The sequence below is a fragment of the Agelaius tricolor genome, unplaced genomic scaffold (assembly GCF_023055355.1).
Source record: "Agelaius tricolor isolate 1412-34295 unplaced genomic scaffold, bAgeTri1.0.p SCAF_11, whole genome shotgun sequence".
NCBI classification, from domain to species: Eukaryota; Metazoa; Chordata; class Aves; order Passeriformes; family Icteridae; genus Agelaius; species Agelaius tricolor.
In genome coordinates this window covers 15,783,050-15,809,392 of record NW_027269271.1, presented here as the reverse complement: position 1 = coordinate 15,809,392, position 26,343 = coordinate 15,783,050, and positions in this window count along the sequence as shown.

The window sequence follows — 26,343 nt, the reverse complement described above, 5'->3', positions numbered from 1 at the left end:
AGACAAAATTTGTTGGTTGTTTCTTGCTTAAAAACACAAGAAAACAAGACCTTCCTTGGAAACTGTACCATTTTGGATACTAATCAAGTGGCCAAAACAAAAAGTAAACAAATATTGTTTGCATGGAAGTCACCGCTGAAAGATAAACCAGTCATTCTACTGACCCACAAAAATTAGCCGTTTCATCACCTTCTAAAAACGGTACATGCAGAATTTGCAATGAAGCTGACCAGCACGTGTTCCTCTTTCTTGAAAACAAACACTTGGTAATAAAGGCTTACAAGAGAGCAAGTGCACTCACCCAGTTCTGTCTCCATCGAACCTGACCTGCAGATTGCTTGTTTCACCCCTACAACTGTTGTTCTAAATTTGACTAGGGCTGAGATTAAAAAGAAACATGATGCATAAAGTAGCTTCAACACAGAATACATGAGAAGAAGAAAAGCTGGCGCTCTTCCCATACACACTCTTGTGCTGTATCACTTTATTCATAATGCAAATCAGAAGCACCAGATTTGAAATTAGGTTACCACAGCAGAGGGCAATACGGCTCTCACATATGTCCTTGGCAAACTGCAGCACATATACAATTACTGCACAACAAAGTCACTGTGTTGGCTGCAAAACAGGTTCTCTGTTATCAACAACTTCACTCATGTAAAAGAAGGATCATATTTCAAGTGTTGCTATTATACCACTGTCTTCTCATACATACATAGTACTGCAAATTTTCTTTATTTTTTTGGTTACTGTACAGGTTAAAACCAGCTTGTGCAAATGTTTTAGTAAATATTCCATCAAATAATTCTGAGATAAAATAAGCTAGAAGACACAGCAGTGCCAAAAGTTCTTGCTGACAGTCATCCCAGACAGATGTTGATTGTTGCTGTAAAGGCTTTCCTTCCTACAGGTCATACTTTCATCATCTCTCTCATGGTAGCCTCTCAGTTTTGAAGCACAATGATCTGAGGTTTTGAGTATGTTTGCACACAGGAAATAGTTATTATCATGTGACAGATTCCTGACAAATACACCTAAAACTTCTTCAGAAAACACACATTTTACAAAAGTTTGCATAGTCAGAATGTGCATCCTGGAAAAAAGACCAGTGCAGTGTGCAAATTCAGCCTAAGCAGACCAAACCTAACTAAAACCGGCAAGCGACAAACACTGTCAATTCTATCTCTGTACATCAAGTGAGAAGGGGGATGCCTGAGGCAGCAAGGTTACTTTATTCCATTAGCCAGAAAATATTTTTTCTCTCACTAAAATCCCGAAGTTGGGTGCACTCCTCTGACCTAACTTGCATCCAGATGACCCAGCAAGGGAGATTCATGCTATGCCAAATACTTGCTGATGGCAAAATAAGGAAGAAATCCAAGACTCTTGGGTTCAAACCCAGGTTTGTGGAGGAAGTTCTAGCTTCTCACAGTAAGACTGCCTATTGTTCTTTTGCCTCCAAACACATTCTCTTCCTTGTTGCTCTGATATATCATGCTACTCTTGCACTGTCTTTCATAACAGCCATCCTCTTCAGTACAAATCTCATTTTCACTGCTACAAGAGGTTTCTTTTTTCTTCCTCACCTCCATTTCTCATGCTTTCCAGTAATAAGTTCAGAATATTTTTTTGCTTTCCTCCATGTTCTGTTAGATTGCCCCAGCAGAAATTTCCCGTGTCCAGCATCACAGTTATACCTGTAGCTGTGGGGACAAGCCTATTCAGCATCCCTAAAGGCCTGTACCACATCATGCTCTGTGCATATTAATTCTTTAAGGAATGTAAATAGCAAAAAATAGAAACATATTTAGGACAAATTTCCACACCAGCATAACCCTGAAAAAATTCAACATCCATGGCAGAAAAACAACTTTTCAAGAAGAATATTCTTCGAGCAGACAGAGAAACTGTCTCCTCATAACCTTATACTTGAAAATGACTTAAGTGTTAGAGCTTATTCATCAAACATACAGTGTTTGGGACAGACACCCGACATGGAAAATGCCAGCTAAGACAGGGAAGTTTGGTACAGTTAGAAACTAAAAATTCAGCAATAGCAAGAAACAACCATTAACACTGGCTTATTTCTAAACTCTGCTGGTTGCGACAAGAAACATGATGAGAATCACACATAAATGTGTGACTTCTCAACTGGTGCTTTCAACTGGCAGCAGGGAATCAGAGCTTGTAACTAGAAAAGAATGAAGACCTTGCAATCTAAAGTGGACAGAGAATGAAGATTATGTCTTGTGTGGCAGTGGATGGGGAGCCCCGAAGCTTAAAAGGCACAGACAGACAGTGTGAGCTACAGAACTGTGCAGGGCTGGCATTAGAGACTTGCACGTTTTGGGCAGACATGAATGTGGAAAACTCATGCTTGGTCATCCATTAGAAATGGATATTACCAAAGAAAACCTTGTCCTCTGACTACAGTCCCCTGCAGTTTGAGCTCTAGGCAGGCTGACTCTTATCTGACAACCACCTTCTGCCTGGCTAACATTTGAAAATAGGAGGATTTTTACTTTAGGATTTGCTTTCTAATATCAGATATTCACTGAAAAATTACATTGAAAGAATGTCTTTAAAGAAGAGAATCGAAGCAAGATGTTCCTTTAATATTCAGAGTAAAGGGTAACATAATTAAAACTAGATACTAAAAATACTGGAAAATTTCTTTAAAAGAAACTCCAAACAAACAAAAACATAAGAATTGAAAGTTAAAATCCCTGCCCTGAAATGTACACTTTCTCATCTCTCAGGAGAATAAATGCAGAACTACCAGTGTAAAAGAGGTATAAGTAGAGATAAAATCTATTCTTCTGAGTTTAGTTTTCTTGACAAAGTGTAGCATGTCATCATGAGACTATCTTATTCTATTATAAGAATTGGTAAGGCCTATTAGAAGTCTGTGGAAATGATCCCTAATAAAAAAATCTTCATAAAACAAGGAATTCTCTTGATTAAATTCATATTGCATGAGTAGACATACAGTAAGTGTTCAGCTCATTGTAGTTCAGAAAATCATATATATGGGCCAAGATATGCCTTTTAGAAATCATATCTGAAACAAGAAGAGTAGGAAAAGATCATTTCTTCTGAAATAATTTTATTTTTCACAAGAAAGCAGAATCATATCTATCAGAAGAAGGATTATAACAAAGCAGCTGGAAGACTGGAACCTCTGTAATATATTGCACATTTTAATCATATTTGATACAACACTCTTTATATCGGTATCAATTACACTAATGACTCTTACATAATACTCCTGGGTGCCTAAGGGATGTATATTGTCACGTCCCTTTTGTCATAAAAATAGAGAGTAGTTCTATACACACACACACTAAAGTAGTTTCTTTCATTTTTATATAATGAATGAGTAACATTGTAAAAAAAAAAAATACATTTTACCCCATATTAGTTTAGCAAACAGAAGAGATTTCACATATGACAGTGCTAAATATACTCTTAAGCTGCTAATAAAGGCAAAGCCTAAGGGGAAAAATTCTAATGATGAGCAATGCCAGAAGTTTTTATTTCGGGATCGAAAGTAAAAATGTTTCACTTAGGTATAGTCTTAGAGGCATCATAGAAGAAATCATATTTTCCAATAATTTTTATCTCTAATAAAATCACTGGAATTAATTTGAGCATCATTACAGGACTAAAAAAATGCTTTAAAAGGTACTGTTGGTTGCATATCTTGTCACTGTGCACTTTATTACATACTGAAAACTGAGAGGTTTCAGTTTAAATGATCTACACTTTCCCAAGCAACTGCCTAGAAAACCCTACAGACTCCACAGTACAGTATAGAGAGCTGGCAGGACACAGGACTTATTCTCAGTGAAAGAATCAGAGAATCAGTTGAAAGGGGAAACCAGTTTCATCACAGATTTATGAATTTTAACATACGGACTTCAGCAGTTTCTTTCTCTGAGCCGGTCCTACCACAAATGCCTGCAAAAATAAAATATCTCCTGCCTAGAAGTTTTCCTAATGCTTACATGGGGAACACCGGTGGGCAATGACAAAGGTGCTGTTAGTGTACACAGACAAAGAAGTGTGGCATACTAACAATGCTCTACCCAGATTAATCCATCACAATGGGCTTTTCTCATCAGACCTCTGGCTTCTCTGATAACCTAAGTAATAGCATGGCAATTAAATTTATCCCAACTTTTTCCTTAAGTTCAGCTGCTTATGAGATTTTTATACATTTTTCTTTATCCCAAGTTCAAAGCCCAGTAATGGATCTCTCAGTGATAATTAAATCCCAGTAACACTGTGAGCTGGCAGGAATTTCATGGTGTTTGTACAAAGGGGAGCCAGGTAATAGGGTAGCTCTCCAGAACCATACATTGCTGTGTAATGCTGTGCAATTTGCTGTCCTCCTGCAGCCCCTTTTCACTTGAAGAGTTTTTTAATCATCCATAAAAACTAAAGAAACCTCATAGGAACCTGAATATGGCAAAGCAATTTGTATTTGTGCATGTTTTCTCAATCTTACTTTTGACCTTCTGAGATAATGTATGAAATACATGTTGGATTGCTTCAGATTATTTTTTTCATTTGTAATTATTTAACATTGATTTTGATTCAGCTGTGTGAAAGCTGATGTGCCTTTCTGCCTTTCCCATTTTGAACAAAAAAGTAAAACTTCAGGATATTTAAATATTAAAAAGTGACAACTGCATATGCATAGCAAGCAACTACCTCTCCAAGATACTTCAGAAAAATTGTGTTTAGTAGAGTACTTGTGATAAATTATGTATTTATTGTAACAGGGTCAGAAGCTGTTACAATTTACTGTGCTTGGTCAAAAACTCACTTTAATAAAAAGTACTTCAGTGTCTCAATGTACATTTAAATGAGAACTTGGACGCACCAAACACATTGATTTTCATGGGAGACAAGTTAAACATCTGAGGTCAAATTTTGCTGTGACTTACATTGGTATAAAAAACCTGAAGCATAGTCATCCTACCAATTTCCATATATTTTGGTCTTTCCTTACAGACAAAAATATAAAAAAGTAACACAGAAGTTGGCACCTATTTTGCAAGAACAGGTAATGTGTACATCGTGCTGCTGTTGTGCTAACAAGCAATGCAGGAGAATGGCTTCTAACAAAGCAAATGGATGAAAGCCAAGTGGCACTAAGTGAAACACTGTGTTTGCATCTTAGAGAGCCGAATTTTAAAAGCTGAGATTCATGAGCCTGAGCACATTTTACGTGATTAAAAATTAGTTCTCAATGTTAATTCTTTAATTTTTATAAACTTGCTACATTTTTAGTACATCCTGCTGTCGCCAGTAATATCTACTGGAATGATTTACATTAAGGTTTTTTTGAGGTGCCCATAAGAACCTTCAGCAACGTCACTGCTATTGCAAACTTTTGAACTGGCTGAAAGAGGAAGTTCTTAACTCACAGAACTTTCCTTTCTGCATCACTGTATATCTTGCTGAGGTTTTGCATAATTATAAACTTCTGGAAAAAGAAAGTGTCCTGTCTCTGCCGAGCAGTCAGCAATTACAGAATGTCAAAACATTATCTGCAGACCAGCACTGTTTGTAATCTATAGCTGAGTCTGTGCCCAGTCAAAGAAACTGAAAAACTGTTCTTAATGTACTGAGAGCCCCAGTGCCAGCCAGCCTGGATGGAGAAGAGAGAAAGATGCCTTGGATCACTTTGTGATACCCATCTGAACTAGCTCACAGTTCAAGTAAATCATGCCAGGAAAGCAGGCTTTTCCTAAAGTGTAGTCATTTAGACCTAACATTCCTCACATTTCAGGAACAAAAGTTCAGATTTCAAATTCTCAACAGGGACCAGGGTAACTGTTAGAGACTCATATAACCATAGAAATGTGCTTCTCTTTTTCCACTAAGAAGATATTAAAAAGCTGCTGTCTATGATTGCTACCCATAGAATGCATTGAATGAGACCGAAACCGGGAGAAAAACAAGAGCAGGTGATCATGCAATATGGTTCTGCCATAGTGAATATGCAAACAGAGGCAAGTGTAAGTATCACAAGCAACCTAGAGTCCAACATCTCCTAATTTACAAATACTTGCAGCAGACAGTACTGCAGCATGACCACAGTGTTCTCACAGTGCAAAGGTTACATGGTCTGTAAGAGTAGTGAATGCAGTGCAGTGGAGATGCTCAGAAGAGCTTAAATTTACTAACTCCACCTTGACAGCTATCTTGCTGTAGCACTTTGAAAGTGACTGCCTGCTGCAAAGTCTTCATGACAGATGGGGTTAACCAGCCGACATTAAGGCTCTTGCTGCTATAAAAAGACAGCAACAGTACCTACTTTAAAGTTGGCTTCCATGCATTGATCTCATACTGCTGTCATTGCTCTGTTGAGCAGTCCTTATTACACAAAGGTAATCTAGGAACACTCATTTTAATATTATTCTTTCAAATGGAAATTAATTTACAAAATTTCTTAAACTCACTTAAGTACACAACAAAGCCTCATTTCCTCATCATAAAATTCTCTCACCCATAAATAATAAATAAATGGCTTCTCTATTCTCAAACATAAGCTCCAGAAAAAGTCGTCTTCTTCTCTGGCTCTAGGCAGCAATTGCTTCAGCTGCTCTGTTTTTGCCACTGTGCTAGCCAATGTATGGTGGGTTTTTTGGCTAGTAAAGAGTACAGCTATACCTGAAGTACAACTGGATGTCTGAAACACTGACTATATAAGCCATAAGACACTGGAATAGACATATTACAGTGTAGCCTCTTAATACAGTTCAATATGTGTGTGTATACATGCATTTGCCTTGAAGCACCTATTCCAAGAAAGGAATAGCCAGTACAAATCACTAATTTTATAATATACAGGTGGAGATGAAGAACGTTACTGAAGGGGGGAAAATACAAAATCCTAAAGCAGTTCTTAGTAGAGTGATAGAAACTTCCCTTTTACTAATTTGGGGGCCAAGTACTTTTCTGGAGATACACCTCTACCTACTCTTTCCTGGATCAGAGCAAATGAAGTTTGGTTTCTGCAAGGACATTCATTTGAGGAAAAAATTAAGGCAAGAACTGAGTTTTCATTAGTTAGGATTTTCTTTTTAATTTCAATTTATTGCATAACTGATTTTAGTAAACTGAACCTCCATCCTAGTCTTCTGTTGGTATGAAAAACAGAGAGGGAATCAGCTTACATTTCTTTAAAGTTTCTGTATTGAATGAATTTGGGCACATTTACATTTCACATGTACCCCAGGTTACACTGATAATGTCACAGAAGCAACAACACTGACTTTATTGCTCTCACATTACACTGAAACTGCAGTAGAACTTGTCTGCTACATGTGTACTTTGGATTCCTTAGTTGTTTGATCACATTGATGAAGGGATATGCAATCAATCTCCTACTAAGACAGTGAGTAGTATTGGCCATAACTCATTACTCCTTCAAAGGATTTGGCATTTCAATCGATGGGAAATGATGTGTGATCATTCTAATTTATTATACATCATTTCCCATCAATCGGTGTGCTGAAGCTTTGACATAATAAGTAGTTACAGACATTGTCAATCATTCTTGGTCAAATACCTCTGAATGCTGCCATTTGATGCACCTTCAGCCATTCATCCAAACTGCAAATATTCACCCAAGACATTCAGCAATCAGACTGCAACTAGAGGTCCATAAAAAGACTCACAAAAGTGCTTAGGAACATCTCAAAAGCTTTAAGATGTGAAACTGAAGAAAAAAAAGGCTTATGAGGAAAGTGCACTTTAAAAAAAAAATGCATAAAAATTGAGGAACAAAATCTCTAGAGGAACAGTGTCCAGCTCAAAAAAGACTGAAAAAGTGCAAGCTTCAGTATTGCACTGAATTTTGGCAGGACCCTCTGCTATGCTGGCCACCTCTTATTGTGAGAAGGAACTAAATTCTGCTGATTTGTGTCAGCACAATTCCTTTTGTCTTCTTTGGAATTGTATGGGCATGTAAATCCAGGCCACAATAAATCTTTCCCCAACTGAAAAGACTAAAACTCTTTAAATCAGCCCTGAGCCTTAAACATTCCTTCCCTATCCAAAATTCCCATTAAAGGAGAACTTTTTTCAATCCAGAAGTGTAATAACACCTGCAATCATTATCAATTTACTTATTAAAGCAAAACAAAACATGCCTTCAGTGATAATTTTTCATCTGGACTTACTTTGGGAATCCAAAGGCCCCAGCAACTGTCTTCTACTAGATCAGTATGACACATAAAAGTTAGCAGTTTTTCTTTCACAGGAATATATTAACCCACTTAGTTAAAAACAGTGGTTCTCCTTAAGAAATCAATATTCATTTTTAAACCAGGCCTGAACTTCCTCTTTAAAATTTGCCTGTATTTAATTCAATCTTTGGATATGGCATACACTGTCAACAAAGACAGATAAAGCATTCGTGAAAGCAAAAAAACAATTAAATGTTATCCAAAAAAAATAGAACAACTTTCAAAGTCACAGAATTAGGCAAAAGCTGTGTGACTAACTCCTATTACAAAGCCAGCTAACATCTTTAATACAGCAAGCCCTCCTGGGATTTTCAGATGTCAGACTAGAAGATTCAGCAGACCAGCTCTAACTCCACTGTCCACATTGTCTGAGGGTGAGTGGGATATTCTATGCTTTTCTGGTTCTCTTCCTACAAGAGAACTCATGCTGTTCCTCTAATACCCCTCATCATTTTGCCCATCCTTTTCTTCATATATTGTCTTGTTTTCCTGTGTGACAAACATAAAAGCTACTGTATTGAATTCCATATAGCAATATCTCATTATTGGTAAGCTGGTAAGAGAAAGGATTCAATGTATTGCTTTTATGTAGCAGCTTTATAAAAACTCTCTCTCTGCCCATCCATCCTTCCTATACTTTTTATTATATTTGTCAGTCTAAAATAATGCAATACTGGACAGCTTAAGGCAGGCCCTAAATTGACCAGTTTGTTTATTTATTCTGTTACTATGAAGTACTTTGATTTTCCTTTCTAGTTCTATTCACTCAGCTCCTGTATACTCTCCCAATCCTCCTCTTACCAGCCTCCAGCCTGATCCTCCCTGACTATGGCAGCTCCCTGAGAAAGGCAACCTGTACCAACAATCAGATCTTAAAAAAAAAAAAATAGGATCAAGTTAATACTTTTTGAAAAAGTTAGCCAGTTTTTTCAAATACATTTTGGTGAATGCGTTGTGGTTTTCTGTGAGAAATGTTTCTGAGAGAGGCATCAGACAGACTTTGTCAAGCAAGTTTACACTCAAAAGGAGCAATCAACAGCCCATTCACTGACTATGTACTCACTAATAATTCTGAACTTGCAAACACCAGTTGGAAGTCTCATTTTAAGAGTTCTAGTACCTTCTCTTTCAAAGAGAGAACATAAATGTTAGTATATCTAATCAACATATACAGTGTGATATCTGAAATTAGAAATTCAAATAAATGCAACAATCCGCTTGCCAACATCTCCAGACCAAAAATTATTCAGATAAAGTATTTGGTGAATAATTTTGAATAGCAAATTCATTTGAGAAAAATCAAAGCAGCTCATAGACAATTCACAAATGAAAAAAAAGTTATGCATGTTAAATCATTTATTATGAAGTATTTTTCATCTCTCTTCTGTTATTTGTTTTCCCATTCAAGGCAAGGACAGCTTCAGAAATGGGCATTAAAAGGCAAAGAAAAAAACATCTATGCTTTTCTTACTTGGCATCTTCTAGTAATTCTTGAATATTTACCTATTTATTGAGAAGGGAAGAAGTTAAATGTTGACCTACCCAAGAAGAAGAACATCCACCCAAGTGAAAATATTGTATACAAAGTTCCAGCCTGATGAGATTGGAAAGGAAAGGCCTATAGGCCTCCCAAATGCAGGTCTCATAATTAACAGACTTTCAACTATAGCTGCATTGCCAGGTGCAAATTTAATAACAGATTATAAGTGATAGATGAAGTGTACTTCCAGCAGCTGTTTATAATCCCAAGCAAAAATCTTCATTAAGATAGTGTTAATGTTGTAAATGGTTATCTATTAATTTAAAATACTGCAAAATATCAAACATTACTCATTTAGAACACTCTGTTGAAAATCAAGTTAGAAACTATGCTGCAAATAAAGTTTTAAAACATGAAGTTTTAAGTCAGACAATCCAAAGTCAGAATTAATGTCAAACCTTCTGCAGTCTTCAACAGCCTTTCCTGGGAATCACACAAGCTCCGCAGGAACACTGCTAAGTACTTTCTAAACTCCAGCTGTAAGAGTAGGGTGTGGAGCTGCTGGAATTCAAGACTGCCACATTTTGTAGATCCACTGACATGCAACAAGAATGTCATCTCTAGCACCAGCTTTGCCAGAACTCCTGATCTGAGTAAGATTCCAAGCTCAGTAAGGCAGACCGCTGAGTAAAACCAGCTCTGTTGATATACTCAAAAAGACACAGAAAACCATGTACTTCCTTACATTCATTCTTTTATAGAACTTTAAGATAAACCAGTTTTGCAGGGAATAAAAAGAACACACTGAATATGCCTGACAATCCCCCATTAATGGTGCAGAAATGGAGAGAGATGTGAACTCTTATCTGGAGGAGGCTCCCTTCTTGACCCACAGAGTCTGAGAGTTTGTGACACCACCTGTATACAGTGCTCTCCTTTAGGAAATCCCACAAAAGCCTTTTTCACCCAAAGCTTCCATCCTGCTCATAAAGCTCCAGCCTCAGAAATGCCATGAATAGAACATCCCCATTTGCTCCAAAATTTACCTCACACTGTCAAACAGCCATTGTCTGCTATGTTTTGTGGGAAGGGTTTTTACATTGCTTCAGCAGGAGAAGCAGCACCTAGGAACACCTCCACCACATCCAGACTTGCTCATAAATTGAGAAGACCCAAAAAACCCCCAAACCTCTGTCCATTGGCTTTATACAGTGTATTCTGTGCAGTCCTTACAAGACAGAACCAAACATCACCATCCATTTTTAGAAAAGTTCATCCAAGAAGTTTTCCTGAAAAGAGTTGCCAAGAAAACCTTAGGATTAATCTCTACAATTCATGTTTTAATTCACATTTTTAATACATTTCTAAAAGAAGAAGAAAAAAGACCACCAATCTGCAAGATAAGCACTAGATTTGGAAAATCTACTAGGTTCTATTAGCTAAATAGCCTTACAGATACTTAGCAATGATTATTAATTAAATGTGTAGAGATTCCTAGATAAAGCTACCGTAAATACATTTGTTTCCAAAAGGAGCTGGTTCTTCAAAGCCCCTTCCTTACTTTTTTATATTTAACAATGTTTAGAACAGTTTCAAATGACACTCAAGTCGTGACCAAAGATGTGAGCTGCTTTCAACAGCTGTACTATCTCAGCTCCCAAGTACAGCAGAGCTCCCTACTTCTAAAGAAAGTAACCTCCCTTTCAGTTAACTCTCCCTCCCTTCCTCCAGCTCAAATGTTTAAACCTCTTTGCTTTCCCCCTTGAGCAAGAGGAAGTGAAATTCCATTTGATCATCTGCATGATGAATACATGGGTAAAAGAGACACAAAAATTAGCTTGTGTTAAGTAAAATTATCAATAAGCCATTATAATAATAATTTAAATAAGAAAACTGTACTGTATCCTTGGATCTAAGTCTCTCTTTATTTATCCAATGCACTATATAAGAAATAGTTAATAGTTAACCTAAATGTTTTCTGTCCTTATATGTTGTCATCTTATTGCAAAAATTCTGTACCTCCTTGGTGATTTTTCATGGGCAGCTCTGCACAGCACTGACTCCTTCTTCTCCACAGCAAAAAACTCCAACTCTTTCACAGCACAACCAACAAACTCCAACACTCTCCTCACCCCGCTAACCCACTCTTCTATAGCACTCATCATTATTGGATGATGAGTGCTATTAAGGCCAGGCCTGTTCCTAATCTTTGGTGATTAGTACAGCTGCAACTCCTCAGGTGTGAGACTGCCTTCTGCACTATTTTCTGCCTTCTGCACTATTTTCTTACATTCTATCCCTCCACACTTATATACGCTATGCACACCTTAAAATCATACATTTTCATGTGTACAGAGAAAAAAAATGTACTGTATAGGAAATTATTTCCTGAGAGTTTTGTGGCCAAAATATAATTGTCATTTCTTACTTCCCCAGAAAATAATGCACTGCCATTTTGGAAAAGAATGCCAATAGATTTGATGTCAGGTGCAAGTCAATTTCCCTCAAATTAAAGCACTGCCATACACAATATCTCCAGGGAAAAAATATTTATGGGAATTTCACCAGTAAAAATCTAGTACAACTCCAATGATTTGATCAGATTTTTTTCTCCCTATATTTAATCTGTATAAAGAACACAATATATTCTCCTCTTGTATTCCCCAATGTATTTGTGTTGGTCTTTTAGACCAGACAAATATATTGGGGAATATACGAGTAAATCAGTAACTAAATAGAGGGAAGCATTGAGATGCTCAGATTGTACCTTATCATGCAGTTAAAAAAATTTTAATTCAAGCAGAATGGTAGGCTTAGGTGACCTTTTAATAGGACATACTGTTTATGAGGTATGCACCCAAATCAGCTAAATGAGCAACCACTAAAATGTTTCTGAAGTTTCTCCCTAATAAATTCTGGAAAACAAATAATACTTCCATCAAAAATGGAGTCAAAAAACAGACTCAAAATATTAATAATTTCTGACAGGCCTTGCATGGTCTGCACCATTAGACATGAAAAATGTGATTAATGTTAATAACAGGGCTCATATGTAAAAGTAAAGAAAAAGTGTAAATCATGGCTGCACAAATGTAATCTTCTATGTATAAGCAACAATAAATTATATACCAAATTGATGTTTTTAACTTAATAACTGCTTGCATGTTATGCAATTTTCAATTTTAAAATCACAGTACTTTAACCCTTAGTATCAACCCCTGGGTAGCAGTACAATATTCAATAAATGCAAACTGTGTGCTTCTCTTTCAGACGTGGCTTCTTTTCTTGACTTAAGGATTTTTTTAATGCATTCATTATTCTGGTTTTTTCCCCCAAAAACCCAAATCTGCAGTCTTTAATTAGCCCACACATGAACCACATGAAGAAGCTGGCATAAGCAAGTAGCAGTCATTTTAAATGACAGATTACAATGACACAGAAGGAGCAATTTTGGTGTTTCAAGTTAATAATATGAAAGATTTGCCCTCTATGATACATTATGTTAAAATTCCACTATGTAGCCACATTCAAGTAAGATTCTTATTTAGATCAGAAAGATTAACAACTCTGAAGAAGCAATTCCAAACTATGAGACACCCGTTTACAAAATACAAGTATAAATTTGTAACACGTTCATAAGATTGGTTAAGGCATGAGAGTATATTGCTTTGCCTTCCATATCATTTTTTCCTTATAAATAAAATGCATGTATTTTAAGTCTAACAGAATCATTAAGGGGACAACAAGCTTAGAAACAAAATGACCATATTCAAATACTGAACCCATTCCACTTATAATTCGCGTCTTTCAAAAGCAAGGAAATTGAGTTAAGACATATGCTGCCCTTAGCTGCATGTGCCTATGCTTTTCCCTTAGTTAAAATAAAGCATTACTCTCTACAGTGATTTCTACTTTGCTTCTACAATGCCTTTTTCTTCACTTTTATGCAACCTTTATGTTATTTCACCTTTGGAAAAGGGAAACGGCATTTTGTAAATAACTTTGAAAAGTGCTGCCTGTTCTAGAGAAGACACAGAATTTCCTTTATTCTTTTACCTTTAGAAAGATTTATGAAATACAGTTAAAAGACAGATTCAACCACAAGGCAGAACAGCTGGTTTCCAAACCCTAGAAGATTTCTGAGATATTCAAAGCAGAGGTTTTTGTTCAGTCAGTTACAGAAATAAAGGCCAACTATGAAAATTAGATCTCCAGTTAGATTTGGAAACACTCTCTTCCTACTAAAGTTAAGGCATTCTGATCTGCATTTAGATCCCTATCTGCTACAAAGACTACATTAATTTAATGTGTTATAATAAGAAAAATTCATTCTTGCCACAGACATTAAAAAATAAAATTCAAAGACAAACTATTCTTCAAAGGAAACAAGGGCCCCATCTGCTGATGTTTAAACGTACTACATTAACACACACAAAACAGCTCTGCCAGAGATAAGGTAATGAAATGAATTGCAAAGACAAATCACCACATTAACTGTACTGCATTCTTCTGGTACCTTTTTATAGGAAAAAAAAGAGAGGTTTTTGGTCCTTGGGTCAATCAGTTTTCACTGATTATGAGAGCTTTGTCTCTGAAATAAAAATGGAAGACTAGGAAGGAAATTTAGGCAGGAACCTGAATTTGCACAGCAAAAAAATAAGGGAATATGGTCAGTCCTATTTATAGCACAACAAAATTATGTCTACATGCATGCAATAAAAAGTTATAAAAAATAATAAACTACTGCTATCCAAATGTCACCTTCAATGCTAAAAACATGAATTATCAAAATGGCCAAAACCTCAACAGAGATATTAAAGCCAAACTCTAAGAGTAACAATGAAAGAAAGCATCTGGGAAATGTAAAAGTCAAATTTTTCTGAAGTTTAAAACATCTTGTTAAAGAGTTTGGTAGTTGTTTATTTAGAGTTCTTAAAAGTAAGCACTGTTTCGTTTACAGAAATCCCATACATAGCAGACTTTACATTATGTTGGGATGAAAAATGGCAGTCAGCTTAATGAAGACAAAACAAATGTACTTATTATAGACAGGACTATTTCAAACATTATATCAACTATGAGCCAGCAGCTGAATTTATAATCTCATATGACTATATTCTGCAATTAAAAAGTCCATAATTTTGGAAGAACTAAAACATCTTTGTTTACATGGCTACAACATAGAAAAGGCCCATGCTGGTGTAGCAGAATGAAGAATGTGCCTGACCAGTCTCCCCCAGCCCAGCAGCACAGTCAATGAACCTCTGATTAAAGCTGGAAAAAGCACTAAAGAAACTTGTTCCTGCTCTTCTCTCCTGGACTAGCCAGAAGTGCAGCCAGTGCAAGTTGGATGTTTAATTATACAAGCTGTTCTACACCCCAGAACTGTAACTGTACTTGGGAGAATTCTGAAGTCTGCTTTATCTCCCCTAAATGAGTTTCTGTGCCATAGACCTTGTTGGCATGTATGACGTTGGAGGTCACCGTTGTGCCAGACAGCAACCACTACAGGACAAAATCTCACAAACTACTGCCTTTCTCAGGAAATAAGAAATATGCAATATATTTCCAGCAAATATTCTAACATAAGAATAAAAGCTAAGCAAATGTACTAGACTTGCATGCACCTTACAGAATTCTGGCTTAGCTACCAAAATCCTACAAAAGTGGTTATGATTTCTAGCTGGGCAGTGGTCAGAAGTACGAAACATCTCACTGCATGGATAAAAAACAATAATTAGACCTCACTGGTAGCTAATTCTTCAGTAAATAATCCACACTACAAAAAACTGTCTTGATTTTTGACTGAAGAATTTAAATTTAAAGTATTCTGAATATAATTCCAAGATGTGATAAAAAAGTTTAAGGCACAAAACAAAACTATAAATGTAACTTCTATTTTAAAGTATAATTAGATATAGAGTAGTTTTCTGGTATTTTCTTATAGCTGTTCCTTTAGTAGTGTTCCTCCCATTGGCTTTTGTATTATAAACCAATTTAGAGATGTCCACAGTCCAGTCTGAGTACTGAACTGTACTTCAAGCTGAAATATGTTAAATGAGGAATTTGTCCAGTGAATTATCTAGATAACAGTGCATGAGACCAAGTTCTAGTTCCCCAGATATGGCATTTTCTAAAAATGAAATTTACAATTTACTATAGGCACTAGCTTTCAGGTGTTTTTTAATAAAGCATTCCTTTTCAGCAGGTTGTTATTTGGTTGATCATTATCACTCATAAAAGTGAAAAAAAATTAAAAGCTTTCACAAATCAGCTTGCTCAAAAAAATGCCTGTGAAAAAAAAAAAAAAAGAGCAGTCTCATTCTTGATCACAGATAACACAAAGTTACTTTACTATCCCCCTTCATTAGATCATACATCAATCTCCAATGTGATAATCTCTGTTGGGAAAAGTAATTATATCTGCATCAGTTATGAGCATGTTAAAACAAAGCCACCACAACTGAACATTGTCAAAAGCGAATCTGCTGCTTTGGGTGAAGCTACATACAAGACAATGAGCTGATCCCACTGGTTTCTGCTGTTGGAAAAGGAAAAGCTCAACTCTGCCATCTGCTCTCAACTGTGTGCTCCTCACCAGACATTCCTGACTCCGGGTCCTCCTAGACCTGGGCTCCTTCAGCTTAGCAAAAAGGGGAAAACTGGGCCAGCAAACAAAGCAGAGAGGAAAGGATCCACCCACAGAATCACATTTAGCAAGGAGTTTTACCTGTGGCAGGAGGGGGCAGGACGTCATAATTCAGAGGAAGCCTGGGAAGCTAAAAGCAAGTTCCCCTTTTGGCAGTAGCACAGCTGGGATCATAATTTGACCCTGAACTTGTCAGCTGTGCTTCTGCATTTGTGCAGCATTCAGAAACCAGTGCACTTTGAATAGTCCTGACTGTAACATTCAGCCATCACTCCCTCCCAGGCCTGCCAGTGTTTCAGGTTTGGGTTTGTGCATCTGCCTGGGAATTTAATCTCAGTGCACAGTAGATGAAAAATATAACTGGCTATGATAACATTTAGTAAGTACTTACCTCAATTGCAATCTCAAAATCGAAATAAGTTTCTAAAAAAGCAAGAATTTGGGATCTTGCCTTCATAAATGCATCAGTCAAACACTACTAAGTCCAAACCCAGTATAAAACTGAGATTAGCTCAGCTGGTTAGAAAATGGTGCTATTAATGCCAAGGTTTGAGCCTGTATGGGCCATTCACAGAGAGTTAGACTCGATGATCCTTCTGTTCAGAATATTCTGTGATTCTGTGATATGTTCAAGTAACGTGTTTCAGTCTTATTGGCTTCTATGGTGTGAAACATCTAACAAAACCCCATTTGAAATGAACCTACCTAGGACCTACCGACATTACAAGCACCACAGATGAACCAGCAACTCAGGTGGCTGGCTATTTCAATGTTTTACCTGAGCAAACAGCAATATCTATTGTACTACACATATACAACTGCCTTGTAAATCTCAGTTACTTCCACTGTCATCATGCATTTAGAAATGCAAGTAGTTACACTCCTGATAAGCAAACTTGTGCTTTCTATTACTCTGGAACACATTTTTTTAAATTAATGCAATGACTTGCTTATAATTCCTTAATGTTTTAAACAGACATGATTTTCATCTCATTTTCTCCTTTTACTCACATGAACACACATTGTTTTACATGTTTCTTACAACTGCTCTCCTTCTATTTTATTTTTACTTTTGACAAGCCAGTGAACATTCTCTGTGGAAGATGAAATATAATCAGAAAATGAGAGCTATAGCCCTGTAGAATGTGGAACATATAATTTTGAAAATTTGGTGAAATGCTTCACAAACATTTTTTAACAATTCCTGGTTAATGTTTTGATCAGTTCAATAATTTTTTTCTCCTTCTTTCTGCCTTCCTCAACCCTTTGTAACACATTTTAGCTTTATAAGAGAAAACACAGCACTCCAGAAATCTGATTGGCAGACTGGCTGGCAGGCACAGAGGGTGTCTTTTTGATTTAATAACGATGACTTATATCGTTGTTTTGAAAGACCCATGAAACAGAATGGAGCTCTCCTTTCAAATGTAGTATTTCTACACCACTGCTTGTGCTTGGAAGCAGCAGCTCTATTTTGGCTGCTTTTGGTCTCTTTTGGAGGCATCTATTGATGCTTACTAACATGTTAATGAACAGCATTGCAGTGGTGAAAGTACTGAATATGAGGCTTTTTTGGAGCTTGTTAATACTTCTCTTTTATCAGTCAGAGGAGATGCTGTAATGTGACACCTGAAAGTGTGCTGGCTCTGAAGTGCTCCCAGTCACTGCTGGACCACAGAGCAAAACAAGGGGCTGAAATGAACATCAACACAAATAATACTTAGACAGGCTTTGGGAACACGTAAAAAGGAAAAAGCTGAGACTGAAGTTACAGGATAAAAGGAACATTCCTGTTCCTTTTGTCTTTAGTTAGGATCTTATCCAAAGTCTTTCGGTTTCAAGCACAGAGCACTGTTTGCCATATACTTAGACTTAATTAAAAAGTAAATTTATCCTTTATTTATCAATAGTTCTACAACTCTACGTCTTGGGATACATATCGTTTTCTTCCAGACACATGGAGCTGCTAAAGACTAAATAAAACCCAACAGCAATAACTAACCTTTAAAACATAAAAGATTTAGAAATCAAACCCACAGATAAGGAAGAGTTAACTTTCTTTTGATAGGGGTGTTAAATTTGAGTCCCCAGGTATGTATGGGGATGTGTGAGTTCTTCTGAGAACTTCGGGTACATGAAAAAAACACTTGAAAAGGAATTTGTCTCTGCATCAGCAATTTGATCCAAATGTTTCCCCTCCCAGGGAACCGTAACTATTGTTTAGGTGATGACTGGGTGGGAGCTTTCTACCACTCAAAAGATATCTTATCTCTTACAATGAAATGACCCTTAAAATTGTTATTGCATTAGATTATAATAGTAGTGTATTTAGCTGTGAAATTGCATGGACGTTTTTGTGCCTCTACATTTGAGTACTCTCCCTACTTGTTAAGTCAAACAGCATTTTGTTTTCAGTGCTCAGTGCTGACTATTCATGGAGACAGAGGCATGCATGCACATGCACACTGTCTCTCTGCTCTTTCACAGAGAATTTCTGCTTCTGCTTGGGTTTTATTCTCTTTCAGATCAAGGCTCTCTGCTCTTTCCACATAGAGGAAGCCTTGCAATAACAAATAAGTATGTCCAATAACCTAACTATAATGGAAGTATGCTCAGAGGAAATTGATAGTGTTGCCAACTCTCATTATTTTCCTCCATCTTGTGATATTTGCTATTTTTCTTAATGTTCTAGCTGTTGAAATCATATTAATAAATGTGAATCTGAGCTTCCATGAAAACAAGTGTCTAGATTTCTCAAACATGAAGTAAAACTTGAAAATATGAACTGAATATACCCAAGACAGATGAAACAACCAAAGGTAAACTAAAAAAAAAAAAATGAAAGATAAGTGGGGTGTTTAATTACAATATAATTTTAATATAATTTCTTAATTTCAACTCAATATTGAATATTTGGATTGACAAGTGGAGCAAATTGGCTAAGTTCCTCAGATAAATGCTGTGTGCTACACTGTACAGAACAAGGGTAAGAAGAGAGAGGAATGCTTCCACTTTGGACGTGAATCAGATTCCCAGGAAAGTGGTTTTGCCCTGGAGTTGGTGTAGTAGCACTAATCAGAGCTTCATTGCCAAGTCCACCCTTGCTACCCATGCCTTGCTGGACCACTCTCCCAAGGATTGCTATGGTTCAAGGTATGGACCCTGAGCTATTCAAAAAGCATTTACAATTTTGTACCCTCAGGTATTTATTGTTGTCCATAGATCCTACAAGTACAGGATGTGGTCCTTCAGAAGGGCCCAACATTTTCTCTCTGTGCAAGTAAAAACTAGTTTTTATTTTTAATGGCTATGACAAAATTTTACCTGATCTGTGAGCCAGTATGTAAGAGAATCCCCCAGCAATGCAGAGAACTGTTCACAAAGTCTATCATCAACATAGGATCTGGTAGTCTGAGAGGATATTGATTTTTCCATATTAAATTCTTTTTTAAGTAATTAACAATATACCTAAAATAAATGAAGTTTATTTAACCCACCAAGCTTGCAGTTTAAGCCTCAAAAAGAGTATAGATGCTAAAGACTGGAATGACTGATATTTACGAAAACAGAGAAACATTTTCTTAGAAGGAATTTTTAATTGATTTTGTAAACTGAGAAAAATGGAAGATGGGCTTAGAATACAGTGACTCACAGGCCTGCAGTCACAATCTCAGTCCCTCTCCCAGTATGCCAGCATCCTTCCCTTTGCACCAGAGGTGCAGGAAGCCAGTCTGGCCCTCAGCTTCTCAATAACATTAACATGACAGAATTTACTCTATCTCACACAACCTCGGATTTAGGGGGAGACAGGTCATGCTTCCTCCACTCTATTTCAGGAAATCTTATTAGTCTACAATACATAGTTCTTCATGCAAATTCAATGAGTACAGAGAAGGAGAAAAACTAACAGAAAATATCTTACCAGATGGAGAAAATTGAAACATTACCCTTGTTTCTTTGCCAGCACAGATCCATTCTGACAGGTTGGAAATTATTTATGGTTGGGGGGGCATGGAGGAAGAGAGTATGGGGAGAAGGAAACATATTTACACTAGCAGAGATATTAATTGCTGTACAATGTTAAAATCTTTGCATTGTTTTGCATGCATGCAATTAGTTCCAAGAATTACATATGCAGCAATGTTTGCACGCTGATCTCTACATGAGACAAATAAACCTCGAGTATATGATGCATCTTAGAAATTGCTTTCAAACCACTGTAGAAGACATTTTGGTAAAGAAATTATACAATATGGCAACTCAAAAGCTGCAGTCAAGGAAACAAATTACCTTTGAATATATGAATAGGTAAATACTTCAGCATGTCCAAGATTAATACTAATCATTACTATTTTAATATATAAAACGTTATGGATATTGCTACACAGTAGTGATCAGGCAGATATCTAGTCTTTGTAAATTAAATTCAGATATTTTTCTGCATCTAATTGATTTTTACATTACATTAGGCAGCCAAGGCTGCAACCTTCCATGACATAGTATCTAAATAAACATTTATTAAAATATTTTAATTAGAATAAGAGGGAAAATACAGTTTCCAATTATGTTTTCAGAAGGAAAAAAACCAGACCTATTAAGAATTAATGTAAACATAAGTGTAATGTAACATTTAAATGCAATAATGATGCCATATGATTTATACAATGTGAGTTATTTCTAATTCCTAAACTTTTAAAAAAGGACTACTTATACTAATGCATTTATTGCCTCTTGCATCTTATGGCTTTGATTCAAAAAATAATAAAGGACACTAGAAAGAGAATAGGGATTTTACAAATTGAGGCATATCTGCTTTGAGCAAAATTTATCTTATAGATGCAGAAGACTTAATGGTCATTAATAACATTGCTCTGCTAGAGCAGGAGCACCTCCTGCTCTAAAATGTGGAGGTGCTTTGTCTGGGCTGGCTATAAATGACACAAGTGACTGGGCTCCTGCCATTTCCCTTGGAACTCTAACTGGGCAAAAAAACTTATTCCCAGGGGATTTGGATGAGATTGTTAAGAGTCTCCAAATTACTTCTAATTTTTTGCTACATAGATGCCCATACCTGTGTGCCCATATATTTTGGCTTCCTCTATTCTATTTTATGGAACAGTGAATTTCAGATCCGGACATGATTTAGCACAGGGAGATGGAGTCAGGCACTGTACACCGGTGTAATCTACAGCTTAAAGTACTGATAAATTGTCACACCTTATTGAAAACATACATTTCTTGATAGCATAGTTCCACACCACCAGATATATACACATGAAGGGGAATCAGTTTATACCTCACAAACCAGAACTTGGTGTGGAAGTGAGGGCAGCATCTTCTTTGCTTCAGCCAGAAACTGGCAATCACATGACTGTCACTGCAGGGAAGCAACAAGGGAGTCTTCTATGCCTATTAGTTTAAGACATTTTCAATCACCAAGAGTTGCTGGAAGTGTTTCTGTCTGTCATACAAAAATTGGCTCATGGTTCTTGACATTGATATAAACTTATAGAGACACTTAAGATACTACAAAAGTGACTGGTTAGGAAGATGGGGTTCCTTCATTTTTTACAGCAGTAATTAAATCCTGGGCCATGGAAAGAACTTTTGAAATGGGCATACAAAAATGTATGCATGTCTGTGTCATGCAAACAGAAATGGAGGCTCCCAAGGAAGACAGGCTGATGCAGCTATATAACCTGTCTGTGTTTCCTTGACTGGTTTGAAGCGAGTCTCAAAGTACTGGGATAGGTAAATGAAAGCAGGAGTGCGCCATTTCTGTCAAACAAGCAAACACAGTACCTAAAACATCAGTTCACTCACTTTGGGTTGTACCCTTCAACAGTACATATACTGATTTCTTAATTCAGTAATTGAATATAGACACCTTTATCAGACAAAATTCAGGTGTTTTACTCAATTGCTTATTATCTTAACAATTCTTCTTGTGAGCCTTGCTGCCTTCATTTTCCAGAATTTTTTTTTTGAGACTAGAATTATTCCAAGAGATTTCCAAGAAAGATGTCATTTTTGTATCCTTCATTGCAAAAGTATTCACAGAAAAGGAAAAAAGCTAGAACCCAATCTAGACCTTTCAGAACTGGATAAGGAGAGTAGAAAAGAATTAATTGTCAGACAAATAAGGGGATGTGAACACCTTCCCTTAAGAAAAAGAGTACATTTATCTCCTTCTTTAGCTCCAAGAGGCTAGTTCCTATCATTTCTGATAGCTTCCATTCCCTTCCTTTCCAATCAAGTGTGTAAACTACCAATCATAAAAATCAAATATCTAATCTTCCCCATTCAAATCCTCTCATAGACTAGAAGACTGCTACCCTGCTGGCACTCTTCCATTCCAGCTCTGGTTTCAAGCACTGCACAGTCATTACATAAAGCAGAAAGCTTGAACACATCACATCCATTCACTCTGCCACTCATTTCCAGGGTTTACTCAAAAAACTCCATGGAATCTACACTCACTTTTAGTTTACACCTTACTACCATCTTCCAATTACTGTCCTCTTTGTTCTCTCCTAATAATAACAGCAGAAATAATAACAACAACCACCACAAATCACTATGCCTTCTTTAAGGCAAATATTTCACAATACAACATGGTTACTGTAAGTAAATTCGTATTTTGTTTCCTAAATTAGTAAGCACTTAGATTTTAAATATTAAGTGCTCAGCTGCTACAGAGAACATTTAACAGCTTTAGTCACTTGTTTATTAAATCTTCATTTTGGCTCTCTTTCATGTATTTCACTTACACAAATACCATGACTTACTCAGCACAGAATGCCTCTAATATCTCCATACCACTCAGTAACAGACTTCCTATGTTGCCTTTGGATCCAAAATTACATATATAATCCTATAAATGCCTTCACAGGAAGAGAGGGTAGGATTCAGGCCCTATCATCCAGCATAAAAAGAAAAAAGAATTTACTCTTCTGAAGTACTTTTTAATCATAATTTATTTTAATTAACATTTGCTATTTTACAAATGTTTTACTGTAAGAACATATTCTCAATGTTCTATGCTTAATCTATGACTAAACTCTGTTTGACAATTTTTTAATGTTCTACATCTGAGGCATCAGAGACCTTGCAGATTTTAAAGATTAAAACTCTGCTGGGTTCAGAGATATGAATATCCATTTCCCTGAGTTAGCACTGATGGACTTGAACTTACCTTCTTTTGACAGAACTTGCAGTATATGGCAACTTTTGCATGCTTATTTTTAAGGCAGTTACAGTACAAGAGATTCATTTTGGCAGTCATGTTATCTTCTTTTTTACCACAGTGGTAACAAATACTGTGAATTTCCAGCAAGAAAATCCCTCAAAGTTTTCAGGATTGCTATCTTCATACTTACCACAGTACTTGTAAGTATTGCTGCCCTAGATGAAGATTTGTGAGCCATTTTGTTTAGCAGCTCCCTTCCAAGTGAGTTATATATCTCCTACAAAACAGTCATGGAGAAATAAAAGCTCAGAAATAATACACTGCATAGTGGCACTTTTGGCAGTCATGGACTTCTCAGAACTGTACAATTTAGCTAGTGATTGCACTGTCATTATAATAGGTAATCATTAGATTTATCTTTTATATCATTTGTAACATCTTACAGTATTATATGTGCATTTATGTAGCCTCATTACTGCCAGGAGTCCTCTTTAACTGAGATGATAAGTAAATAAAGTAGAAATTACACACCAACAGGAACCTGGAATATGTTGTTTTACTGTATGTCTGAGCTCCCTTTAGCAGCACTAATCTGTGCAGCAGTTACCATTATTTCTACCTCAGTGAGCACTTCCTAATTGCTGTGTTATTGCTTGTGAAGAAAATATATTATTAAAGTCCACAACTTATGACTTGTTGCACATCTGTAGATGGAAGGAAAAAACCTTCTCATTTCATCAGGCCTTAATAGGTTTTGAACAGGATGATCAGCTGAGGCTGTTTTTCTCTTGCATATCTGTTCATTACCATTTCATAATGTCAGTGGCTCCTTCTAACAGTCAAGATGCATCCATAATTTATTCAGAAACCTGAAAACATTACTAAACCAAATCTACTTAATTCTCTATGAATCAGCTCAGACCTGTTTTGGAAGCAATTTGTAATGAACAACAATTGCAAGCCCAAAGGAATCAGTATTCCTTTTTAGTTGTTAATGTTTTATACCCAATTATTGGTCCACTGCCAGATAATGATCCATAGAGCATTAGAAATGTGTATTAATATTATCTTTACAAGTGCAATAATACTCAGTGGAGGATAAAGTTTTGATGGACTCCTCTTGCGTGCTAGTTAAAGCTCTGCATTGTCTGGGAAAAAAGTCAGTATTAGCACTTTGTTCTGATGGGACTGCTAAGGACAGGGTGACCTTCAAAATTTGGCAATATAATCAAAATGGCAAACAGCAGACACTGAAATCAACACAGAAAATAACTTCAGCATTTTTTCCTGTTCAGAACTACTGAGATGTCACAGCTATGAAGAAAGCAGACCTAATTAAAATATTTTAGGAAAAAACAAAATACTCTGCATTCTTCCAGTTCAAAGTAAGCATGATGAGACTTACATCTTTCCATGAGGAAGCCAACACTCAAGAATTCCTGAAAAGATGATGAGCCTTCATTCAATGGCCAGACTGCAGTATTCTTCTCTGCCTTGAATACTGAGCATTACTTACTTCTACAGGATGTCTGGGGTAAATTATATGAATCATTTTAAGAACTGCATTCCATAGATTCTGCTTGGAATAATACTATGCACTTATCCTAAGAATAAATACTTGCCACTTTTAAGTTGTTTTAATTCATAGCCAAGATGTGTCTGCATACAGAAAATAAAAAAGCCAGACACAATTCTTGTAACTTAAAGAGGCTTCTGCACAAAACAGAAAATGTTGGAAAGTAAGAAGAAAGTCTAATGAATATTTCAAACAGAACTCTGCCACACTGATTGCGTTAATGATGGTAGGGCTTCAGTACTGAGAAACTGTTTACAAGTAAATTATTATGTCTTTCCCAAGTAGCCTGTATCACAACACTCTTGAAGCTGAGTGGATAGGATTTTTGGTTTTTACTTTTAAGGTCCCAGAGAACTGCAAAAATTAAGAAAGCTATTCAATAGTTAAAGTTCCACTTAAAGCCCTGTTTGTTTTTTTCACAAACACATTGCCTGTTTCTCACCTGGAACAAACAAGCAATAGAGAGAACAGACTGATATATTTGTCAGCACTAGAGACCAGCCACAAGATTTCCACAGCACTGAAAGACCTAGGGGACCTTTAATAGGATCTCTCTAAAGCACCTGGGAAGCTAATTGTCATTGTCTATGAATAGCATTAGGATCCTGGGTGTTTTTAAAAACTCCAATAGGTGCCTCTACATCTTCAGGAGCTTAAATACCTTGTAAAATTTTCCATAAGGCACTCAGCAGGTAGCCTCAACAGCCTCATATGTTCCTTGGTACAGGCAAAGAGAGATAAATATTGGTGTGTTTTGATCAGAGCAGTAGCAAACAATCTTAAATATTCTTTTCCCTTTTACATGGAGAAGTTGATGACAGAGACAGATATCTCTTTGATGCAAAGCTATTTATTTTCAAAAATATATATGTCCTGTTCCCCTGAACACAGTGGGAAAACAGCAGATTCTCAGTGCAGTGTGTTGCTTTTCTCTAGCCTGTGCTGAAGGGCTCCCTCCTACCTTTCTTTCAGGGTCGTATTGTTTTCATTTCCTGCCCATCCTCCCTCTGCCTTACTGGCTCTGTCTGCTCTTTATTTCATCTGTGGCACTCAAATATCCTCATCCTCCTCCTTCACAAGGATGAATTTCCCAGTTTCTGGTTTTGCACCTGTTGCACAATGGAAGTCCTTTCTTCACATAGGTCAGCTCCTGTCTAGTCTAGCCTTAGATTATATTTTCAGGGG